Genomic DNA, 22,900 nt, shown 5'->3' with positions numbered 1-22,900 from the left:
ATTGACAGCACACTACCATCATTGGTGGGAGATAGTTTGATACCATTTTTAAAAGCTGGTAAAATGAACCCAGTCTTACCTCATTATCTTTTGGATTCCAACCTGCCACCCTCAAGTCGACATGCCCTACATTTTTCTTGACATGAAGGAAAATCTGGAGAATATTTCCCAGCTCTCCAGAACAAAATCAGAAAAGGGCACAGTGCTGACTTAACTATTTTGTGAGCTAGTTATAATAAGACACCTTTGACTTTTAAAAAACATATATCGTACCCACAATAAAAGTCTTCACCAAAGACCACTGAGGGGTCTGGGGAGGAGGAAACTCAATCAAGCAACCCCCTACTTTTTTCTTGATAATCATCTTGGAAATGGTCTCAGAGGGAAAAGACAAAAATGAAACATCTGGGGGCTCCATAAAAGCCCACGTGCAGAGCAGGTGGGTATAGCCTTTTAAGCTCTGGCCTCACTGGGTACAGACAGGATGTGGTATGGAAGTTTGTCTCCTGAGATCGCTGCAGCTACTGTGGTTGGGGGTGGGTGATTCTGGTGGTGAAATGTGTTAGGGTGAAGGCTAGGCTGCTATAACAAAGAAACCCAATGGTACAGTGGCTTTGGGGAAAGGTTTATTTCTCTGGTGGTGGTCCAGAGCAGTGGGGTGGACCTGCTGCTCTACATGGCCACCTAGGTCTCGGGAGCCCTCCCTCTTGTTGCTCTGCTGTCCCTAGGTCACTGTTGATATGTATGTAGTTGAAGCAAGATCATTGCCGTGTAGGGCTCTCAGCTGGCAAGAAGGGGGAAAAAGCCATGTCCAACGTCTTAAGACCATGCTTGGAAAAGCCACACAATAATTTTGCTTATGTTCCATTGGTGAGACTTTGGTCACGTGACCATGTTTGACTGCAAGAGAAACGAAGCCCACCTGGCTGCTATGTATGCGTCAGTTATTCCATTACTGCGTAAGAACTAAGGATGAAGGAGAACCACCTGCAGGCTGCTCTACCGAGAGTGGGACCTCGCTTAGAGAAATTGAAAACTAATTGCTGAGAGGACCCAGGATCACCAGTATTGACTAACTGTGTAGATAAAGAAAAAAAACTCGCTGACATACATAAATTTGTCCAAGCTGCACAACTAAACTAAATAGCCCCTACAAAACAGCATCAATAAGCATAAAGGAGAGAACTTAAATTTTAACTATTGCTCTTTTTTGAGAAAGGAAAGATGCTATGAAAAAAAAGTTAAGAGAATAAGAGATTTGGGTTAAGGAAAAAAAATGCTAAAAAGCAGAAGGGACTCTACCGGAAACAATTTATGTTAATTAGAATAAAAATGAGGAAATCTCCAAGTTTATAAAAGAGAGGAAATTTGTAAATTATGAGAGCAAAGATAAAAGAAGCAAATTATAGACCCAGGAGACCAAATATCTAGAAGGAGAGAATATGGTAATGGAGAAGTAATGGCAGGTAACAGAAAGTTCTGATTCTGAAAGTGTGCTTGATTAGGTAATTCAAAGAGCTCTCCTAAAATACAGCTGGATCCCGTTGTTATGACAGACACTTTTTAATGCATTTCTGGGTTTGCTGGAAAGTAAGGGAAATATGACCCTGTATTTCTAACAATAAGGGCATCTAGATAATCAACTGGCCATGCTGCTGAAATAACTAAAAATAACATGTTAGATTAAAAAATATTTTTAATAGGGATATATTTGGCCTACAACTTTGTGTCACAAAGTTTAAGGTGTACAGCATATTGATTTGGTACATTTATATTGCAATGTGATTGTCATTATAGTGTTAGCCAGCACCTCTATGGTGTCACATAATTATAACTTCTTCCAGTGTTAGAACCAATTAAGATCTCACCTTTTAGCATGTTTCATGTTTATAGTACAGTTTTATTGTATATAATGATTGTACTGTGTATTAATCTCAAGGACTTACTTATCTACTAGTTGCAAGTTTGTACCTTAACATCTCTCGCATTCCTCCACCTCTGGCCCTTGGTCAACACCATTTTACTCTCTGCTTTTCCAATTTCCCATGTCATACAGTATTTGTCTTTCTCTGTGTGACCTATCTCACTTAGCATAATGTCCTCAAGGCAAGGTCCATCCATGTTGTTGCAAGTCGCAGAATGTCCTTTTTTTCTCATAGTTAAATAGTATTTCATTGTATATATGTACCACATCTTTTCTTATTCATCTGTTGATGAGCACTTAGGTTGTTTGTATATCTTGGCTATTGTGAATAATGCCGCAGTAAACATGGAAGTGCGTATGTCTCTTCAGTTAGCTGTTTTCATTTTCTTTGTATGTATACCCAGACGTGAGATTACTGGATCATTAGATAAAATACATTTTTAAATGCATTGATGAACTGGAAATGAAGAAAGGAATAATTAAGCCAAAATTGAAGGCAGAAACATAGTTTATGTGGAGCACTTAAATTGCTTTTCAGTCTAAACACTTTTGTAGGACTGGATCCAACAGTGTGTGTGTGGAGGGAGTGTGCGTAAATTAGGCTTATGCCAGAAATATGAGGGTTGCTTAACATTAGAAAGTCTATAGATGTAATTATTTGCCATATCAACAGCATTAACGATTAATGGGGAAAATCCGTATGATCATGTCAGTTGCCGTGTTGGGGGTTGGAGCCCGAGCCGGGTGAGGCGGGTCCCTCACAGGGGCTGCCTGGCTCAACGATGGAGGTGAGGAGTGAGTCCATTTGGCATTTGGACTGAGTCCAGTGAGCATCTGTGTGAGGGAGGACGTGGTGGGAAATTGTTACATATACAGAATTGATCAAATACATAAATATGTTACGAATAAAGGGAGCCAGGCTTCTCACTGTGGAAGAAGGGATTTACAAATATGGAAAGGGAAAAAAACAAGAATGAATTTGTGGTTTTGGATTAGAACTGAATTCATTGGTGTAGACTTGTGGTCTTCCTTATATATAGGTAGAGAGGGAAATACATGTATTTGTAAATTGGTGTATGTATATACATTCACGTATTCCCTGACAACTCTCCTGTATGTTTCCTAGAACTGCTCTAACAAATTACCACAAACTGGGTGGTTAAAAGGACAGAAATTTATCCTCTCACAGTTCTGGAGGCTAATCAAGGTGTTGGCAGAGCCAGGCTCTCCAAAGGTTCTATGCAGGATCCTTCCTTACCTCTTCCTAGCTTCCACCCAATGTTGGCAGCGATCCTTGACATTCCTTGGCTCCTAAGCAAACTCTGATCTCTGCCTCCATTGTCACATGGTGTTCTCTTTGTGTGTCTATCCCCCGTATCTTCACATGGCCTCCTTATAAGGGTGCCAATCATTGGATTTACCAAAGCCCAATCCAGCATGACCTCATTTTAGCTTGATTACATCTGCAAAGACCCTATTTCCAAATAAAGTCACATTCAGAGGTACTAGGGATTAGGATTTCAACATACCTTTTGGAGTGGTGGGAAACAGAATTCAACTCATAACCATGACCACACCTGGCATCCAGCTCTTGCCTTCTAAATACCATTCTCCACTAAAAAGGAATTGGCACTCCTTGGAGAAATGGCTGATTCTAGGTCTGGATCAGGGAAAGTGCAAAATAAACCTGGAAAATCTTGTAGGAAAAAGTAAAGATGTGGCCTAAGAATTATGGGGACATGGCAAAAGACACAGGAGCTGGCTCGAGGGGCCCTACTGGCTCTACAGTTTGAGCATCAAAATAAACAGTGACAGTAAAGGATTATAATTCATTGAGTAAAATAAGAAATCATGGGTCCACACAGAAAATAAACTAATAAATTAAAAGTTTGACAAGGTACAGGGTATTTACATCATTTCAAATTACACCCCACAAAATGCTTACTAATTACCATGGGAAAAAGGGTAACTTTACGGCTGGAGACCTCTGGCTGAACCACCTTAATCAAGTGATCAAAGCGAACATCACCAGTAATGGGTCAAATCTAAATCGTGTGCAGCCTGAGAGGATGCCAGGAGAACAGATCATCCTCAAGATTCCTGCGAAAGATCACAGCCTGAATTTAACCATGAAGGAACGTCAGACAAACCCAAAGTGGTGGACACCCTTCAAAATTATTGGCCTGTAATTTTCAAAATCATCAAGGTCATGACAGTCAAGAAAGGGCAGAGGGGATTTTCCAGACCACAGCGACTGCCTCAGACATGAAGACTCAACATCAGCACATGATGCTGAGCTGGACCATTTCACTATCGAGAACTTCATGAGAACAGCTGGTGCAACTTGAAAAGATCTGAGGACTCGATGGCAGTGATGGGTCAGTGTTAGCGTCCTGATTTGGGTGTTTGTCTTGTGGTTACATAGGAAAATCTCCTTGTTTGCAGGAAACAAGACTCCAAAGTATTTGGAGGTGATGAGGCTTTCTGTTGGCAACTTGCTCTCAAATGATTTAGGGGGAAAAAAGGCATTTGTACAGTACTTGCAGTTCTTTTCTGAAGTTTTAAATTATTTTTTAAAAACCCAACAAATGTTTAAAATACCACTTATGTAGCCTCATATACTGAGGGAGAAATCTTTTTTTTTTTTTAACTTAGGGAGAAATCTAACAAAAGATAATCAAAACTTCTATAAAGGAAAATCTGAGGCAAAAGTAAACCTTATACTATTTAGGAATTATATGGGAAAACTGAAAAAAAAAATCAAAGAAACAATGTACACCAGATTCAGGATAGTGGTAACCCCTGGGGTGGGGGAAAAGGTGATGTTGTGGGGAGGACACACAGGGGCCTCAGGGGGTCAGTGACATTTCATTTTTTCAAACAAAGGTGTTTGTTATTGTGCTTTATAATTCATGCACACATATTACATGTATTTTTTCTTATATAGCAAATATTTCACAGTAAAGAAAAATACATGTGTTATTATCACATGTATAATAGAAAATATATATATATAATCATGTAAGTAAAATGTGTATGCATACATGTTTATAAAATGTATACAGAAAGGACTAGAAAGATACCCACTAACAAAAGCAAAATGCCTTACAAATTTATGTTGAGCACGTGTCAAATTGTATTAAGCTGCTGACAAGGGAAAACAGGAAGGAAAAAAGTATGCCAGTTTGGTGGAAAGTTGCCGCTGTGAGATGACAAAATTCATGGATAACTGGGAGCCTCAGGAATTTTTGACATTGAAGTAAGAAAGGGCGGGCTTCAGAATGAAGAAAGATTAAGACAGCTGAAAAGCTCCTGTACTGTTCAGTGATTCATCTTCTCTATAAATCTTCAAATTCTCTCACCAGTGGCATCCTCAAGTGTATGGTTCTTTTTTTTTTTTTTTGGTTCTTTTTATTTTGATACAAAGAAAGCATTACATTTAAAATGTAAATGTTTGGAACGTACCATTTTTGTAATTCTCTGTGGCATTTCTTCTTTTACCACATCAGGAGCTTTAAAAAAAAAAAAAAAAGGAAGTAGCCCAGGCCCCCCTTGTCTTCCAAGCTGCTCTCACTAGAACTTTTGTTTCTCATCTGCTCCCACTTTTTAGTGGCTGAAAATTATTTATCTGCAGGGTTGTGGAAGTCGATGATGTGGACATCAAAGATCACAGCAGAGCCAGGGATCTTGTCTCCTGGGGCCAGAATAGGGGCATGGATCAGCTCGGAGCCTAGGAGGAGCTGCTCAGGCCTCCGTGGAGGCAGACCTTCCCTGCCAGGGGGTTTAAGTGAGGATGGGATGGGATGTTTGTCTAGTCTCCTCTTCTAATATCCTCTGGGGGAGGGTGGGGAGGCAGTGGAGGGGAGGGAGGGCATGCCAGTTAGAAAGCCCTTTACGTACACCTTGGAACATCTCAATAATTTACCCTGTTGAGCTATGTGATTAGTCCCATTTTACAAGTGAGCACACTGAGGCTTCCAGCAAAGCTAGGTCTCAAGTCCAGGTGTCTTTGCTTCTAGGGCTATGATGTTTCTGGTCTCCCGTAACCACCCTCCCTCCCCAAACTCAGGAGTCCGCTGCCCTTCTCCAGTGTGGAAGGGGGAAGTGGGAGACTGCCCTGGAGAAAAGGATGGAGCACTTGTGGCAGAAGTTGGGTGAGGGGGCCAGTTTTTGTGATGAGAGGGTCAGAGCAGCGGCTGGAATCCCCCCATCTGGGGGAGGTGAGGAGGAGCTGAGGTGCTGGCTTTGGGATCAGGGAACAAGCCTACCAGTCCTGTTCTCCCAGTAGGCGAGGTGGCGGCTGGGGGGGTGGTTGGGGGGTGGGTGATGGTGCTCCAGGCACCAGCCCTGTAGCCTGTGGTCCATCCCGGGGATGATGTAACCCTGCCCCACATAGGTATTTATTGTAGGTGTGGTTGCGGGAGTAGCTGCAATACAAGGTGGGGAGGCCAGCAAGGGAGTCACAGGGGTCCTGCCCTTCCCAGCAGTTCAGAGCCGCCCCCAGCTGCTGCCTGGGGCAACCTCACACCTGGTACTTCCCTCTTGCCTCAGCTTCTCTCTTGTCCTCTCAACCCCCACTGTCCTCCTCAGAACCCCCCTAACCTGGAATCAAAGAGGGAGCCGTCTATCAGGGAGGCGTTGTAGTGGTAACGCATCAAGTCCCCAGCTATGGCTCTCTGGATGCAACCAAGCGGCAGCTCCAGCGTCTCCAGCTGGACGGTGTCCTTTGGGTTGTGGACGTCAATCAGTAGGACATGGAAGACCAGGAAGGCCTGCAGGGGGATCACAGTCCCTGGGGAAGGGACAGGCTTGAACCATCCAAGTGGAGAGCAAAGCCGGACTTCTTCCCAACTCAGGGAGGTCTATATGAGTGCCATGCAAAAAGGTGCTAAGCCTGCTTTCCTGAGTCCTTTCCCACCCATCAGCAGCCCTGGTTCTTGCCCTGTGAGGCCGGAGCTAAGGCTTCCCCAGGACCACCACTTGCCCATACTGAGCCTTTGGGTGAATCAGAATGAAGTACCCCTTCTTAATGAGATGATCACCAAGTACTAGGTTTCATGCCTGTTTGCCTCCTTTGCTAGATGTCCTTGCATACAGCCTGAGTAACTGTATATGGCCGCCCGCTTCTAGAGAACCCCTGCGCTCCTGGCTGCCCTCACCATAGCCTTTCGCGCCATAGGCCAGGAATGGAGGGATGATGCTCTTCTTTCTCCTGGACGCATGCCCAGCAGCCCCTGGTCCATGCCCTTAATTAGACATCCAGAGCCCACGTAGGTGTCATAAGTGCCGCCCCTATTGTAGCTGCAAAGAGTGAGGTAGAGGTGAGGCTGCTGTTGGTGGAAGAGACAGGATGGCCCCCAGACTGCCCCCTGCCTGCCACAGTCCCCAGCTCCCCAGGGCTCCCTCCAACCCTTACCTGTTGTCAAAGGCGGCGCCATCCAGCAGCATGCCGTTGTAATGGTAGCGGACAAAGTCACTGTCCTGGACCATGTGGGGGCAGTGGGGTGGGTGCAGCATGGTGCTCACCTGCACGGTGTCCGCCTTGTCCCACACATCCAGCAGGACCACGTCAAAGCAGAGGGTGGCATCCGGGGGAATGAGCCCCCCTGTGTTTGATACAGCCCTCAGAGTTGGGGGGTGGAGTGGAGGTCTGAACATTCCGCTAGGCCATCCATTCCCCCGCCCCCAGCGGAGTCAAGCTAGGATCCCAGCTGGGGCCCTCTTATTTCCCTTCTTCCCACCCCAGGGGCTGAGAGACCAAAATTTAGGTCCCAGACCTAACGCTATTCATACTTGGAAAGTCACTATCCCTCTCTGAGCTTCATTTTCCTAGGGTCCTTGCTTCTGCCCCCTGGCCTCCTGCATCCCCCTGCCTGGGCCCCAGCCCTTCTTACCCATGCGGATGCTGCCATAGCCCAGGTGCGGAGGCACAATGAGGCGTCACCACTCATTGGTACACATGCCCATGAGGCCTCAGTCTATGCCGGTGAGGAGGTGCCCCACGCCCACCACGATGGCAACCAAGGTGTGGCGGTCAAAGCTGGAGAGGGAGGGGGTAGATAGGATACAGTGGCCTCTGCTCATGGTCACATACATCCACAGGTGCTCACACACACAGTCTCCCTCCCTATACATAGGTGTAGATCCACAGGCTCCTCATCTCCTCTTCAAGCCTCTGTCCTTGGTGGGCCACAAGCCCCGCCTTAATAGGACGGGCTGCTACAAAAGGAAGTCCCGGAGGAGGGGTGGGCGTGGGAGCAGGTGGTCACGGGAGCAGTCTGATGCTACTGTCTGCTGACTGCAAAAGGGTGGTACGTTCAGCCGCAGGGGAAGAGGAACAGTGATTGAGCACGCAAACGATAAGCCAATGAAACCCTTGGTGTTTTGCATTTATTATCTTATTTAATTATCTCCCTTGTGAGGTGAGCATTATTGATTTCATTTTTCTTCTGAAAAAGACTAGGGAGGCCAAGTGACTTGCCCAAGGTCACACAACTAACGTGTGGTCTGTTGAACGCCAAAGCCCATGTATGGGCTCCTGCACCATCAATTCACCGAGGAAGGGAAGGGGAAGCACAGGGGGCTGGGGATAGGTTTTCAATTTTAAAAAAATGCTCTAATTTAATTCTTTTACATCTAGCTGTCCAGTTTTCCCAGCACCACTTTTCTTTTTTATTTTGCTTTTTCTTGGGGGAGGGGTAGGTAATTAGGTTATTTTAATAGAGGTACTGGGGATTGAACCTAGTACCTCGTGCATCCTCGTGCATGCTAAGCATGCACTCTACTACTGAGCTATACCCCCACCCACCCACTAGTTTTCAGTTTTGAAAAGGCCTGTTCTAAAATTGACATGGCTCTTATCTGTTTTTAGTTGCAATTTTCAGAAGTTAGTGAAGGATGGGAGATTGTTATTTTGATGGAAGGGGCTGTGGGTTGTGAACTGTTTTCCAAGCTCAGCACTGCATGAACTGGGCCCAGCTCCGATCCAAGATTTCCCGACAGGGAGGTCATCCCCCAGCTTCCGATCCCTCCCCCGCTCCTTGGTGGCCACGGGCTCAGAGCGGTACTCCTGGCTACTGCCTATACTTCATTTTACCCGTTGATCTGGTTGTCTGTCTGATCTGCTTCCTTCACAGTGCCATTGTGAGAACCCGACCATGGCACAAAGTTTCTACCAGTTAAACACTACCAGGGTTCTCCCGAGTCAAGACTGCCAGGCACTGGGTGAGGTTCACTTTCATTCATCATCTTGTTTGAGTCCTCCCATCAGCCTTAGGAATTAGGGCCTCAGTTTGTTTTTAACCACCTTTTTTTCAGATGAGGGAAGAAAAGCTTAAAGAGAGAAAATTCCTTGTCCATGATCACAGCCTGGGTTTGAACCCAAGGTCTTGGTCTCAGGAGTTCGTGTTCTTACCCAATATACTGCCTGCCTCCAAATCCACTAATTTCTGTAGGCCGAGCTGTGTGTTTTGGGGATGGGTCTAAGAGGGACCGACTTCTTGGGGTATGGTGTGAAAGCTTGTGTGTACGACTGGAACCCAAAGTTCAACTGAAGCTGGTGTGCAGACCTGCCCTGCTTCATCCAGGAAAAATAGACTTGCCAGAGCAGACTGAAGACCTGGCTCAGACCAGAAGCTGGTCTCTCAAATCCCAAGGCTGACAAGATGGGCAGCACAGGCCTGGTAGAACTAAGATGGAGGGAGGTGGGGGTGTGCGGGCACCCGGAGAGGGAGGCATGAAAACTCTGAGGAGCCCAGGGTGGCGTGTGTGACCGTGTGACATGTAGCCAGACAGGATCCCTACACCAGGCTATCCTGGAACCCTCCTGCTGTCTTATCCTGCCCACCTGCTTTACCCCACCCATTGCTCAAAACCCCCTCCAAAAAAAATTCTACTTATTCCTTCTTCTCTAAAGGCAAAGGCACTGAAACCTGCAGCTGGAGCCAGAAAGGGAGTCAGGGTGGATGGAAGGGTGGAAAGTCTTGAGACCATTGTCAAATTGACACACAGCAGCCCTTCCCCCAACTATGAACCAGAAACCACCCCCCCTTCATGTCTTTAAGTAAAGCACTGGTAAGTAGAGCAGTTCACCTTGGTTATCAAGCACTTTGGGGGACATAGGAAGCTTGTGCGAAAGAAATTGGGGTCCTTTGATAGCCAAAGGTTTGCGATTGAGGGCAGGAATGTCTTTGGGGAGATGGCTGTCTAGGAATCCCCCCCCACACACACACAGCCTGCACTGTTTGGGGCTGAGGGAAGGGAAATGGTGAATCTGGGGGCACCCAAACCGTTACCTCGAGTCAAACTTCTTGCCGTCCTCTAAAGTGCTGTTGTAGTGGTGGCAGACAAAATCCCACATCTGCACCTCCAGGCGACAGGCCCTGGGGATGTGGTAGCTCTCGATAACCACTTCTTCCAGAGGGGAGCTGGCCGGGCTGGCGCAGCCCAGCCCCCTCCCCACGGCCTGCACCACCAGCAGCAGCAGCAAGGGCAGTAAGGGGGAGCCGGAGGAGGGTGTGGCTGGGGGCCCCCTCCCGGACCGTGGTGCCTGGAGCTGGGAAGGCCGGCAGCGAGGGCGAAGAGAGTCGCCGCTGCCAGACTCCTTTTCCCCCTCCTCCTCCCAGAGCTGGCTCTCCCTCTTCCTGTCCTCCATCCCCACCCCGGCCCTGACTGGTCCATGTAGAATTGGGGGCTGGGGAGACTGGGCTGGTGGGGTTGGGGAGGGGGAGTGGAATAGCGGGACGAGGCCAGGCTGATAGTGTTGGAGTTGGAGGAAAGAACCACACCGAACTCCTAAAGCCAGCCAAGGTATCTCTTCTTTGGCTGGCCACCCCAAGTCTAGGCCTCTCCAGGTGGCTGGTGAGGCTCCAGAATCGAAGGGGTATCTCAGTGCTCCCTCCCACCCCTTCTGTCTCAGGAATGGCCTCTCCAGGGACAAGCTGCTTTGTCCTGCAAAAGCTGGACTGCCAGATGATTTTCTGACGTGGGGAGGGAGACCGAGTGGGAGGTGGCGGGAGTGGAGGGTGTGCAGGGTAAAACCAGGGGTGTGCTCCCCCTGGCCCCGGCTGGGGGCACTTGGAGTGACCTCTTCAGGGCTGAGGGTGGAGCGTGAGCAGAAAGACCGCTGTGATGGAAGGAAGACGAGGTTCCAGAGCTTGGGCAAAGTAGAGGGAGGTGGGAATTCCCTCAATTTCTTGGTCTTAAGTGGGGGTTTGGTCTTTGTGTGGGAGGGGCCTTCTGGGCTCCCCATCCCTGCGGCAAGCCTTCCCGCACCCACTCACCATCTGCCAAGGGAAAGACCCCCAAGGACAGGAGGTCAGGGACTCAGGACACTCTTGGGCTTTCTGAAAAGAAAGGAGACGCCGCTCTCAGCCCCTCGGGGACCCAGACCCAAGCCACCACTCCGTTTTGCTGACCGCAATGCCCGGCGCTAAGACCCAGCGGGCGCGCCGGCCAGGCCCGGGTCCCTGAATCGGCCTGCCCGGCGGGGACGCCAGCTGGGCGGGGAGAGCCAGCTTGCGCGGAGTGGGCAGCGGAGGGGGCATGGCTCGTGGGGTTCCGGGGCTTCCCACCCGAGGACCTGATGCCCCTGGCAGCGGCCTACGGGCACGCGCTGGAGCAGGATGGGGGCCAGGGCTGGCGCGAGAGCGCGCGCTGCCTCGAGGCGGCGCTCCGGCTGCACCGACTGCTGCGGGACAGCGAGGCCTTCTGCCACGCCAACCGCGGCGGCCCCGCGCGTCCGCCGCCGCCGCGCGCCCAGGGCCCGCGCCCCCCAGCCCCGACAGCGGCGGCGGCGAGTGGGCCCGGGGGTTGTGGCTCTTCGGCCACGTCCTGGAGCGCGCCGCCTGCCTGCAGCGCTGCAAGTTTCTCTGCCCGCCTTCCGGTTGCCCTGCCCTCCAGGCCAGCTGCTGCACGACTTCCAGAGCCGCCTGCCCTACCAGTACCTGCACTACGCACAGTTCAAGGTGAGCGCCCTGCCAGCGCCGGCCACCCCGTTGGATTGGGAGGAGCGCAGCTCCCACCCAGCACCCCGACCGCCGAGTCCTCCCGCGCGCTCTGGGCTGCGGGCTCTGTCCCCGCTGACCGGCTCTGTCCCTACTCCGCAGGCTAACCGGCTAGAGAAGGCGGTGGCCACGACCTACACCTTCAGAGGAACCCGAAGCATGAGCTCACCACCAAGTATCTCAACTACTACCGGGGACTGCTGGACGCCGCAGAGGAGCCCCTCAAGGACTTGGAGGCCCAGCCCTACGAGGCCGTCTTCCTCTGGGCTGTGAGGCTCTACAACAGCGGGGTTTCCGCAGCAGCACAGAGGACATGGAGCAGGCCCTGGCTGAGTACCTGGCCATGTCTGGCTGGCTGTGAGGGGGCCCATGAGCAGGTGGACTTCAGGGACTTCTATCCAGCCGTAGCAGGTATCCCCTCACCCAAACTCCTGTGGGCATCCCTCTCACCCACAGGCCCTGCTTCCCAGAATTCCTAAGTTCCCTTAACACAGATACTCATTCCATACACATTTATGGAGCCCCTAAGTGCTTGGGAGGCAGACCGGAATAAGGTGTTATGCCGGCCAGCAGAGCCTTTAGAGGCTAACAGATCACCTACCATTGGGCGCAGAGGGCTACAGTGGGGAGTGTCCAAAGTGCTGGGCATCGGTGTAGAGAGGATGTGATATCCCAAAAGGGTCTGGGGGAGGTTGGGATCCTAGGCCTTCCAGGCAGAGGGCTGTGCAGGTGTCAAGGTGCTGAGGTGGGAAACAGTCCAGCAGGTGTGTGCAGAAAGAAGTTTGCGGCCAGAAATCACACCTGGGGATTCCAAAAGGCAGAGTCCCTCAGCAAGGGCAGAAAGAACTGTCCTGAGGTTCTCTCACTGGGCTTCAGTCCTGCTTCCAAACCTCACCTGTCATTCTCCCAGAATGCCCTGGCTTCCTCTGGCTTGGGGGTGGCAGGTGAGCTGTGGGGGTGGTGAGTCAGCCCAGCCCACAGCAGTCTTCCTTAGCGTCACTTGTCACTTTACACACATTATCTCATGCGATCAGGAAGCAGAGCTGGGATTGGAAGTCATCTCTGTCATTCACATCATTGGATGTGGATGGAGCTGGTCAGCACACCAGCTCCTCGCTGCTGCCACCCACCCCCACCAGATCTCTATGCAGAATCCCTGCAGTGCAAGGTGGACTGGACTGTGAGGCCAACTTGACCCCCAACGTGGGCGGCTACTTTGTGGAAAAGTTTGTGGCCACCATGTATCACTACCTGCAGTTTGCCTACTACAGACGTGAGCCTCCTGGCGGGCTTGGGGCAGGGGAGAGCGCTGCATGGGGAGTCATGCAGAGTCATGGGGCACTGTCCCTCAGAATTGAGGACCCTGGTGATGGGAGGCAAGGCTAGAGGTTGTGGGGCAGGTGAGAGGCTTGTGGGAGGGAACAGAGAGCAGCCTCAGGGGAGAATTCCAGGGCCTCTTGGGTAAATGACTAGATAGCAACAATTGCATAGCACTTGACAGTTTACAGAGCCCTGCTACATCTGTTTACCTCACTTGATCCTCTCACAAACTGCCAATAGCTGACATTACTGGGCCCATTTTTCAGATGAAGAAACTGAGGCTCATAGAGGGCAAGGGGCCATTAGTCACATGGCCAATAAAAAGTAACACCAGGACTCAAGGTTCTCCTCACTTGAGGGAGAGTCTGGCATCAGCTGGGGCTAAGATGGCCAATCTCCAGGGTCTCTGCAATGCAGAGATGCCCAGATTCAGACAGAGGCTGGAGCTGGAGTGGAGGAGCTGAAGACCAAGAGGCCAGCAGACCCTTTGCGGGTCCAGTTGGCTAAGAGGTTGAGGGCTGGGCCACTGGCCTCTGATTTCCCAGTACCCTCATCCTCCAGCTGTGTGAGCTGGAGCAGTTGATCTAACCTCTCTGTGCCTCAGATTTCTTGTCTGTAAAATGGGGATAACAATAACAGTGAAGCTTAAATGAGCTACACGGGGCATAGGAGAAGTGCCCAATACAGTCTGGCTTGCATTATTATTGGGTGGGGTGAGGGGCTCAACAGATATTCTGGGAGGCGGCTGGGGAGCCAGGGGCACTGGACTAAATTGGGAGGTAGGGGTGGGTTAGGTGAGGGTTATCCCTGAAGGTGGGGAAGTGCCAGGGCCACTCCTCCCTCCTGTCCTGCCTACAGTGAAGGACGTGCGCCAGGCTGCCCCGCAGTGCCGCCAGATACATGCTCTTTGACCCGGGAGACAGTGTCATGCAGCAGAAGCTGGTATTACTGCTTCTACAGGGCTCGCTGGGGCCTGGAGGGGGAGGACTTCCACCCCAGGGAGGTGGGCATCGGGACATATGATTTGATAAAATATCCTGGCTTCCTCCAAAAGCAGGATGGGAGAAGAAAAGAATTAATATGGTTTGTGGTTGGAATCCTGGGTTCAAACCCAGCCCCACTAGCTGTGTGGTCCTGGAAACACTGCGGACCTTTCTGAGTCTGTTGCCTCACCTGCAAAATGGGAGTGGTATTGCCTACCTGACCAGCACAGTGCCTGGGAGGTGGGAGGTAAAAAATACCTGTCTATTCCTGCCTCCTCCCCTTCCCACCCTCATCATCCTCACTGCTGGCCTTTGCCCTCTTCCCCAGGGACCCCCTAACCTGGACCAACTGAGGAAGCTCCTTGGGAGTCCAGGGCAAGGCTGGCAAATATGGTATACATGATGCCACTCCCGATTTCCTTGTCAGTGGCAGACAGTGCTAATTGATTAAGGCGTTCTTTTTCATTGAGCCCTCAGAATCCTTCTTAACCTTCAGCAGGTATGGTTTTTCGATCAGCATGGAAACTGATACCTGTTCCCGGGTCCTTGAGCTGGAAAAGGGCCACAGGACCCAGATCCTAGGAGCTCTGGCTCCTCCACCATCTGGCAGCAAGGCCCAGCTCGCCTCACTTGCCTTCACTCCACCCAGGAGGCCATGCTTTACCACGACCAGACAGCTGAGCTGCTGGAGCTGCTGGAGCTGCTGGACTTTGCACACATGTACCTGCAGGCAGATGATGAGGTAAGTGGCCCCCTGCCCTATGGGGCTGGATGGTGATAGAGACCTGTTGGTCCTCTTCCTGGGGCTCCTGTGCTAAAGCGCAGCCCCAGTCCCTGGCAGCCAGCTGCTGTGAAGCAGAGAGCTTTCACCTGTCCCTTACTTACACCTGCCCTTCTCTCCCCGCTTCGTGTTCTCTTGTCCCCCCTTCTGTCCATGTCTAAATCTTGCTTCTCCTGGACTCAGCTCAGGTTGGCACCTCCTCCAGGAAGCCCTTGCTGCCTGTCCTGACTCTGTCTTCTGGGCTTGCAGTACCTCCCTGCACTGGAGTTATTTGCAGTCCTCATCCATCTCACCCACCCCTTTCTCCACCCAGCCTCCTAGATGACTGTGCTTCCGGACAGGGAACCAGGGTACTCCCAGCTCTCCCACAGCACCTGGCACAGAGCTGGGGCTCAGAAACTGAGTCTGAATGAACCAGTGAGTGGGTGAATGAATGAATGAACGCAGGAAGGAAGGACCACAGTGTGTCATTACATTGATTGAGAACCCGAATTCTCTGAGGTGTTGCTGCTCAGCGTGCTATTTATCCATTCCCTCCTTTGTTCATGCACCCATGCCCCCTCATCAAACACAGGGGCTGCGTCTGCGCTGGGAGCAGCCAGGCTTTGGTGCTAGCCAGTCTTGGCTCTACCACCTCCCAGCTAGGCAACCTCCAGGCAAGTCTTAGGTAACCCTCGAACTTCCGTTTCTTCACCCATTGAATGGGGAGAATAATGTCCATCTCACACTGTTGTGCTGAGACTCAAATGAGATCGATTACATAAAGCACTTAGTATAGAGCTGGCATACAGTAGGTGCTCACATAACTGTTACTTGTTGCCTGCTGTTTGCCAGACACCGTGCTTGGGCCAAGGGTAAATTCATGAAAGGCACAGTGCCTTGCCCAAGCAGCTCACTGATGCATGAATCACTGTGAAATGGGAGAGGCCATCACAGGGCAATGGAGGAGGCCTCCAGACCCAGCCAGGGTCATCAACAAGGACTGCATCCTGGAGCTGATGCCTGTAATTGGAGGGATAAACAAGAGCTATCCAAAGTGTTCCTGGCTGGGAAACAGCATGAGCAGACAATATTCAAGGTCTAGCAGTATTCCCTGCGTATTTATGCTGAAAAGGTGGGCTGTAGAGAGGGCAATGCTTACAATAACACTGAATCTCTGCCAGTGGAGCAATTCACACATCAGTTCAAGGAGGGGGCAGTTTGGGAACATGACTTTGGGAGAAATCCTCAAATCATTCCTGTGTGAGATCTTGAGGCTGGGAAGGAGGGGCTTTGGGGCCTGTGATGGGATGGGAGGGCCCCTTAGCCAGGAAGGGGGCCCACCTGGGTTTGTACCTGCTGTGACCTGGTTTCTCCTAGATGGAGCTGGAGGAGTCAGAAGTGCCCATGGAGCCTGAGGAGCTTCCACTTGATGCCAAGTTTGAGGGGAGGGCGACTACGAGGAGAGCATCTATGCTGACTGGTGGCAGGAGCCGGATGCCAAGGGTGATTGATGGGGCTGAGGCTGGTCAGTGAGTTGATCCTGGTGGAGAGGTGGGAATGCAGCCTGGGATGGAGTTTGGAGACAGAGGGATCCATGCCCCAGGATGCAGAAGCTGTGGAGTAGGTGTAACCGGTGTTGGCATGTCTCCTCTGGGGACTTCTGGCCTGTCAGCAACCCCTGTCCCTCTTGGTGGAGGGGATGACATCTTTCCTGGAGCAGGGGCCAACTGAGACCTGTTCTTGGGGAGCCTCACTGCTCCCTGCCCCATCTCCCCTGAGGACAGCACCCAGACACCTGTTGGGAATGGGGTGGGGGGCTAATCCCAATGCTCTCTCCTTTCATTGTCAGAGCCAGAGCCTGAACTAGCATGAGAAGAGGGCCCCCCTGCACCCCTCAAGAGCTTGGGAAGCCTGGCGCAGTGGCACCACCTTCACCAGCCTGGGCAGCAACAAGAACTATTTATTAAACATGTAAAATGGACATAGCTGACCAGGCTGCATCCTGTCCCACCTGGGAGCACTGCTCCGCATGTAATGGAGGAGAACAAATCTGACTCTATATTGGATCTGTTCTTTAGTTTTAATCACTGTGCCCTGATTTCTAGGTTTAGTCTTGCTAGCTCTGCACCTTTTGTAAAAACAATGTTGCCTTTAGTCTGAAATATACAGGAGAGCCTATTCTCAGGGCTCTGACCTTAAAGAATGTTAGCACTTCTGCACTTATGTACAGATGGCAAGTTGCAAAATGTGTGTGTGTGTGTGTGTTGTGTGTGTTGGCTGGCTTTCCGAATAATGTCACTACTCCTTGCCCCAACACCTCGTCTCCCAACTTATTGGCCTGTCGTGCGGCAAGCAGAACGAGTTTGGGCTCAGTAACACCCAGACCCCTCCTGCCTATTTCTGGGTGTCTGGACCACAGGATGATGGTGCTGCAGCTGCTGACAGCCTGCCCTCCTCCCCATGTCCCCCAACCCAGACAGTCTCCTGAAGGAGAAGAGTCCAGCTCTTCCTAGTTGGGGTCTCAGCCTGAATTGGAGAGACAGAAGAGGGGCAGCTGGCATCAGAAGAGCACTCAACCAGGAGTCCAGCGGTTCCTGGCACACTGGCAGTGGGTGCTCAATAAACATTTCTTGTTTGGAGAATCGCAGCACTGGGGTCTGGTCTCCCCTGGGTGGAATGGTGAGGATGCAGGTTCTTCCCTCCCTCTACATCCGTCTCCTCTCATCAATAAATGCGGAGGCAGGCGAGGGGCCACAGTTTGACTGGGTGTTTGTGAACTGTGGAGCAGCAGCCTGAAATTGCAGCCCCCCGCCAGGGGGCGTGAGGATGCAGTTCTACCCGAGTCCTGGGAAGATGGTGGTTTCAGATTTCTGAGATGAGATGTCCTATATTTTCCTAGTTCAGCATCGCCTCCCTCAGGGACTGTGGGGTGGGGGCCGAGAACATTTACTTTCGGTTTTCACTTTCCAAGCATTTACTGACCCAGGTTCCTTCCAGTTAGAGCGAGCATGCCCTGCCCTGTCCTGCCCTCTCTGCCCGTTCTCCTATTCATACCACAGTAGGGAACCGGGCCCTCTCAGGACCCAGAAGAGCCCTAGGGATATGGCTTGATAACAGGAGACTTCGTAGTGGCAGTGGGACTGCGAGACTGTCTTGCTCAATCTTGCACTGCTTCTTGAGGGCAGAGAGTCTGGAGGTGGGGTGAGGGTGATGCCAGGTGGCTACCGCCCAGTCCCCCAACCATGTTCCAGAGTGGGCAGGTGGGGGCAAAAGGAGTCTCTCTAGGGAGGGACCCTTGGCCAAGGCCAGCTAGGTGACAGTTCTGCCCCACTGTCCACGTTTCTGGTCTCCCAGGGGCAGGGTGGTAGAGGAGGCTTCTCCTACCAGCGGATGGAGCTGAAGCTGGTAAGCCCAGTTCTCACCATCCACACCCCTACCCAGATATGCTTGGTAACCTGATCTGGGTCCTGCCCATCTCTGTGCCCAGGAGGACTCCCTGCCCCACCCCATGCCCTTCCCTGGGCCTCTGGTGAAGGAAAGCCAGAGTCTGAGTCTGGAGCATGAGTGGGTCAAGGATGGGGGCGTTGGTGATCTCACTCTTCCCTTCCTCCCATAGGTGGGTCTGCAGTGGTGGCGTCTCCAGAGAGCTCTCAGGTGCCAGGCTGGCCCTGCCCTAGCCCAGCACTCTCACGCGGCTGCGTTGTCAGCTTCCCCCAAGCTCCGCCCCCTGTTTCTGGGAGGCGCTGGCCCTTAGTGGGGTGGGGAGCGGGGACGTGCTAGAGCGTGCCTGCGTGAGTAGGCGCTTTGGAATCTGGATGGCTGGGTGTGAGTCTGAAAGCGCCTATGTGCAGGAGTGAAGAGGGCTGTGGGCTTGTGTCTTGTGGCGATGTGCGGGTCTGGATGTGAGCTTGAGCCTGCGTGCACACGTCTAAGAATGTCCATGGCAGCGTCCTGGGCGACTGAGTGTGTTTGCGCATGCATCCCGGAGGGTGCGCACACTCCTGACTGTGATTCCAAAGGTTCCTTCACTCTCTCAGCACGTTATCTATTTGAGTGCCTACCCAAGCACCCTGCCTTCACGGAGCTTGTATTCCAACGAGGAGACAGGCAATAAACTATGTGAGGGGTGGCTTCTCAGTGGGAAGGGCACCTGTCAGGACAGACATCTCTCCTGGCCTTTTGGGAAAGGAGGAGCAGGCAGGCTGGAGGGTGGCTGACTGCTGTGTCAGCCTGTGAATGGAGTCGCCCAGGTCAGGAGCAGAAAGCGAAGTGACTCAATTGACAAGGCCTCACCATCCCCCCCAGCCCACTCAGGGCAGGGCGGGGGTTGCTCAGAGACCCAGGGAGACCCTGCTCCAGAATACAACAAGCCTAATGCTTGGGGCCCACCCTGATGGGCTCCTGAAACTCTGAGATGGAACCCTGCAGGGTTTGAGGTGGTGGGGGCGACCCGGGAATAGACATTCTCTGGAGCGGTCCTGACCCTCCTCCAGCCTCCCCCTCCACCATCACGGGGCCTCTGGTATCTCGCCCTGGCCCATGCTATTTCTGGCCCATTCTATATCTGATTTCTTGTCTCCCTGTTTTCCCTTTGACATTCCATCCCCCACACACACACACCTTGCAGTGAAGTGTGGCTGGAGCTACCTCTGTAATTAAGAGCCCTCCCAGACCAGCCGGGCACACATCTACAGGACCAGGCCGTGGGCAGCCTCTGGTGTCGAGGCTCCTCCCCCGGACAAAGGGCAGCAAAAAATGGCAAGAGCACCCCCACCCTCACCTCAGGGGCCTTGCACCGTCCTGCTCTGCTCCTGCTCCCGCTGGTGCCAGGGGTCACTCCAGCCAGAAGCATTTGGGAGGCACTTCTGCCACCAATATCCTTTTCCCAGGCCTGAAAGGGACACCCTGAGCAAGTCCCCCTCCCCAAGCACCAGTGGGCAGGGGCAGTGGTGCAAACGGAGTCCCACGAACAGAGATCTAAACAAGTTACGAGTCAAGCTAACTGTTAAATAAGACACCTGGACCAGTATTCCTCCACAGGGACCCGAAAGGCCGGGATGGAATTGAGAATTCTGACTCCTTCTCAGAACATGGCAGCCTCTGGCAGCCTCTGGGAAAAACTACTCCTTGGCCTCCAGCCCCTGGGCCATCCCCTTCACACCCCTGGCTCCCCCCACATCACAAAGGGCCTCCAGCATGCTTGTAGGCACCCCAGCTCGCGTGTCCCTGGTGTGTGCGTCCCTTTCCCACAACTGCCCCTCGTCACCTCTTTGCCTGAGTGTGCACACGCCAAGTGGTGCTGCTGTCAGAACAGGAGGAAGAGCCCAAGTAAGAGACCCCCAGGCTCCGGAAGCAGGGTCACTGCTGGGCAGGTCCCCAGAGCGTGGACTCCAGGGGGAGAGGTATGAACTCTCTGTAGGCTCGTCCCTTTGGCCCTTTGTGGAGGGGCACAACCTCCTGGAGGACTAGAGCAGGGGCCTTCGCGAGGGCAGGACCAGGGACAGAGCTCCCCCACCCCCACTGCCCCAATGTAAGCCTGGCTCTGCCCCATCTGCCACAGGGAACAACTTCTGTTTGCACTCTTTCCCCACTGCTGTGATGCCAGGGGAGAGCGGCTGTGTGCTGAAAAGGGACCAGCATCAGCCAGAAGTTTAGCATCGCGTCTGTTCCCCAGATCTCCCCATATGAAGGTGGCCATCCCCTCTTAGGCTGCAGAGGAGGGAAGAAGGGTGTGTGTGTGTGTGTATCTGAGTGTGCTGGGGAGACAGCACTGACACGGCCAGCATTTGTGTATCTGGATCTGTGTCCCTGAATGTGTATCTCTAAGGTGTGAGCATGGAAGTGTGTGTGTGTGTGTGTGTGTGTGTGTGTGTATAGTGTGTGCAGATCTATATGTCTGCCTGCCACTGTCTGGGAAAGGGGACCCCACAGAGACAGGGCTGATTGTGAACACACAACAGAAACTCTTACGCCTCCTTATATGGCCCAGAGGCCTCGTGGAGGATGAGAGGAAGGGAGGTGAGCAGAGGTGAGCAAAGGAGGGCAGCCCGGCTGCCGGTTCACCTTCCCCAGGAAGCACCTCCCCATTCTCCACCAGCTCCCCTCATTGGACCTCGCTTTGCCAATAACTCCTGTCTCTGGGATGACTTGGGAGGGGCCTCCTGGTGCCCTTTCCTTCTTTACTCTGAGGCCCCAGAAAGCTGCAAGGTTGAATTAGCCATATGTGTTCTTGGGGGCCCAAGGACTCTGTTTCCACAGAGCTCCTGGCAAGAGAAATGAGTTTAAATCACAGGGATGCGAACTGAAGCTAGACCCCATAAGGAATTTACCAGTGTCAGGAGAAAGGAAGGGGTTAAGCCAGGCTTAGGTCTGGGAAGTGGGTGTGTGTCTGTGTGTTGTGTTTGTGTGGGGTGTGTGAAGTGGGCAGGGGAAGATGGGAGGTGGGAGAGGAAGGAAGTGAAGCCCTGGTAGGGGCAGGAGCCTAGGACTGGGAGCTCTTTTCCTCCCAAGCTGGGGACTGCGTGGCAGGGTGGTAAGAGTGTGGGTGGGGCAGGGATAAGGTGGGGAGAAAGATGCTGAGATAAACTGGAAGAGGGGGAGTAAGGGAAACAAAACAAAGGGCAGTGGCCCTGCCGTGAGGATGGTAGCTGATCACGGATATTGACGTCTCCCTGGCCCCTTCCAGGAAGACTTCGTGGATGGCACAAGCCTCGGAAGTGAGACGTTCGCCATCATCCCTTTCTCTGGTGGAGACAGTCAAGAATGCTGCTGATGGACCATCCCCCAGTCCATCTTACATGCTAGCTTTGGGAATATAAATCTTTTTTAAGGAGGGACCCTTTCCGGAACAGCCACCCCTCCAACACTGATGCACACAGAGTGACTAAGATGACATGTTTACACTTGGTTCTCTGGAAGCCCTTTGAGGGTTGGAGTCATTTTGATTTTCTGTTTCACCAGTGTCTAGTCCAGTACCTAGCATACAGCTGGTGCTCAATACTTATGTGTTGATGGATGAATATCTGTAAGACCCTTAGCACGCCGTATAGCCACCAGCAGGCATTCATTTCATCAACCACAGAAAAGAAAGACCCTTGTCTATTGGGAAGCTCTTTCTGATTACTCACCCAGACTCTTCCACTTCTGAGGGGCCCGCTGCCCCATTTCTTTTATGCCAGTGTTGATTTCCTTTAGATCTGCTGCCTCTGGAATTTTTTTTTAAGTAACTCTCAGCCCTGTAACAAAGGGCTCTCCTTCAGAGGGAGATAAGGATTTGAAAATGTGGAAGCAAATAATAATAATAATAATAAATTTTTAAAAGCCTGTGGTGGGGGGTGTAGAGCTCAGTGGTAGAGTGCATGCTCAGCATGCAGGAGGTCCTGGATTCAATCCTCAGTACATCTATTAAAAAAAAAAAGTGGAAGCAAACTAAATGGGGGAAGAGGGCAAACAGCACGGATAAGGGAATTTAAGGGAAGAACCAGAGGGGCCAAGGGAGGACAGATTAGACTGCTGGGAATGAAGGGGATGCTGGGCGTCGCTCTGCATGGAAGCCTCACTAAGTCCTGGGTCATGTGGGTGGGGAAGCAGCTGGTAAGTTGGAAGCAAGAACCAGTCTTCTTTCTCTCCACAGGGTAAAATGCAGGCTGCACTGTGCAGGCCGGCCACTCTCCTGCTGGATGACAGGATGCCACCTGGGATGAGGCAGGGGACAGGCCTGTGGTGGAGTCACTCCAGAATTCCTCTCCTCACTTCGGAATTCTTCAATTCTTCTTCCTCTTGCCTTCACTTCCTGTTATTTTCTTCCCTTCCATTTACAAATAAAACTGGCCAGAGCCCCAGAAGTAGATGATGTTCTAGGACTTCCTCCTTGTTCCTATCCAGGCCCAGGCCCCTGGTTCCCTGA

The 22,900-nt window shown here is 51.9% G+C and overlaps 1 long non-coding RNA gene and 1 pseudogene across 1 annotated transcript; both read left to right on the top strand.

Annotated features, from left to right (window-relative positions):
- Window positions 1-11,069: 11,069 nt before the first annotated feature.
- Window positions 11,070-14,885, top strand: LOC105077583 (endoplasmic reticulum protein SC65-like; annotated as a pseudogene).
- A 94-nt stretch (window positions 14,886-14,979) lies between these two features.
- LOC141573561 (uncharacterized) lies at window positions 14,980-17,197 on the top strand. The gene is made up of 2 exons (XR_012499382.1): window positions 14,980-16,497; window positions 16,844-17,197. It is a non-coding gene; the product is annotated as an uncharacterized LOC141573561 (long non-coding RNA).
- Window positions 17,198-22,900: the final 5,703 nt, after the last annotated feature.

This window comes from Camelus bactrianus, chromosome 16 (genome assembly GCF_048773025.1).
Source record: "Camelus bactrianus isolate YW-2024 breed Bactrian camel chromosome 16, ASM4877302v1, whole genome shotgun sequence".
Classification (NCBI taxonomy): Eukaryota; Metazoa; Chordata; class Mammalia; order Artiodactyla; family Camelidae; genus Camelus; species Camelus bactrianus.
Note: the sequence above shows the minus strand (reverse complement) of the source record. Positions and strands in the feature narration are given on the sequence as shown.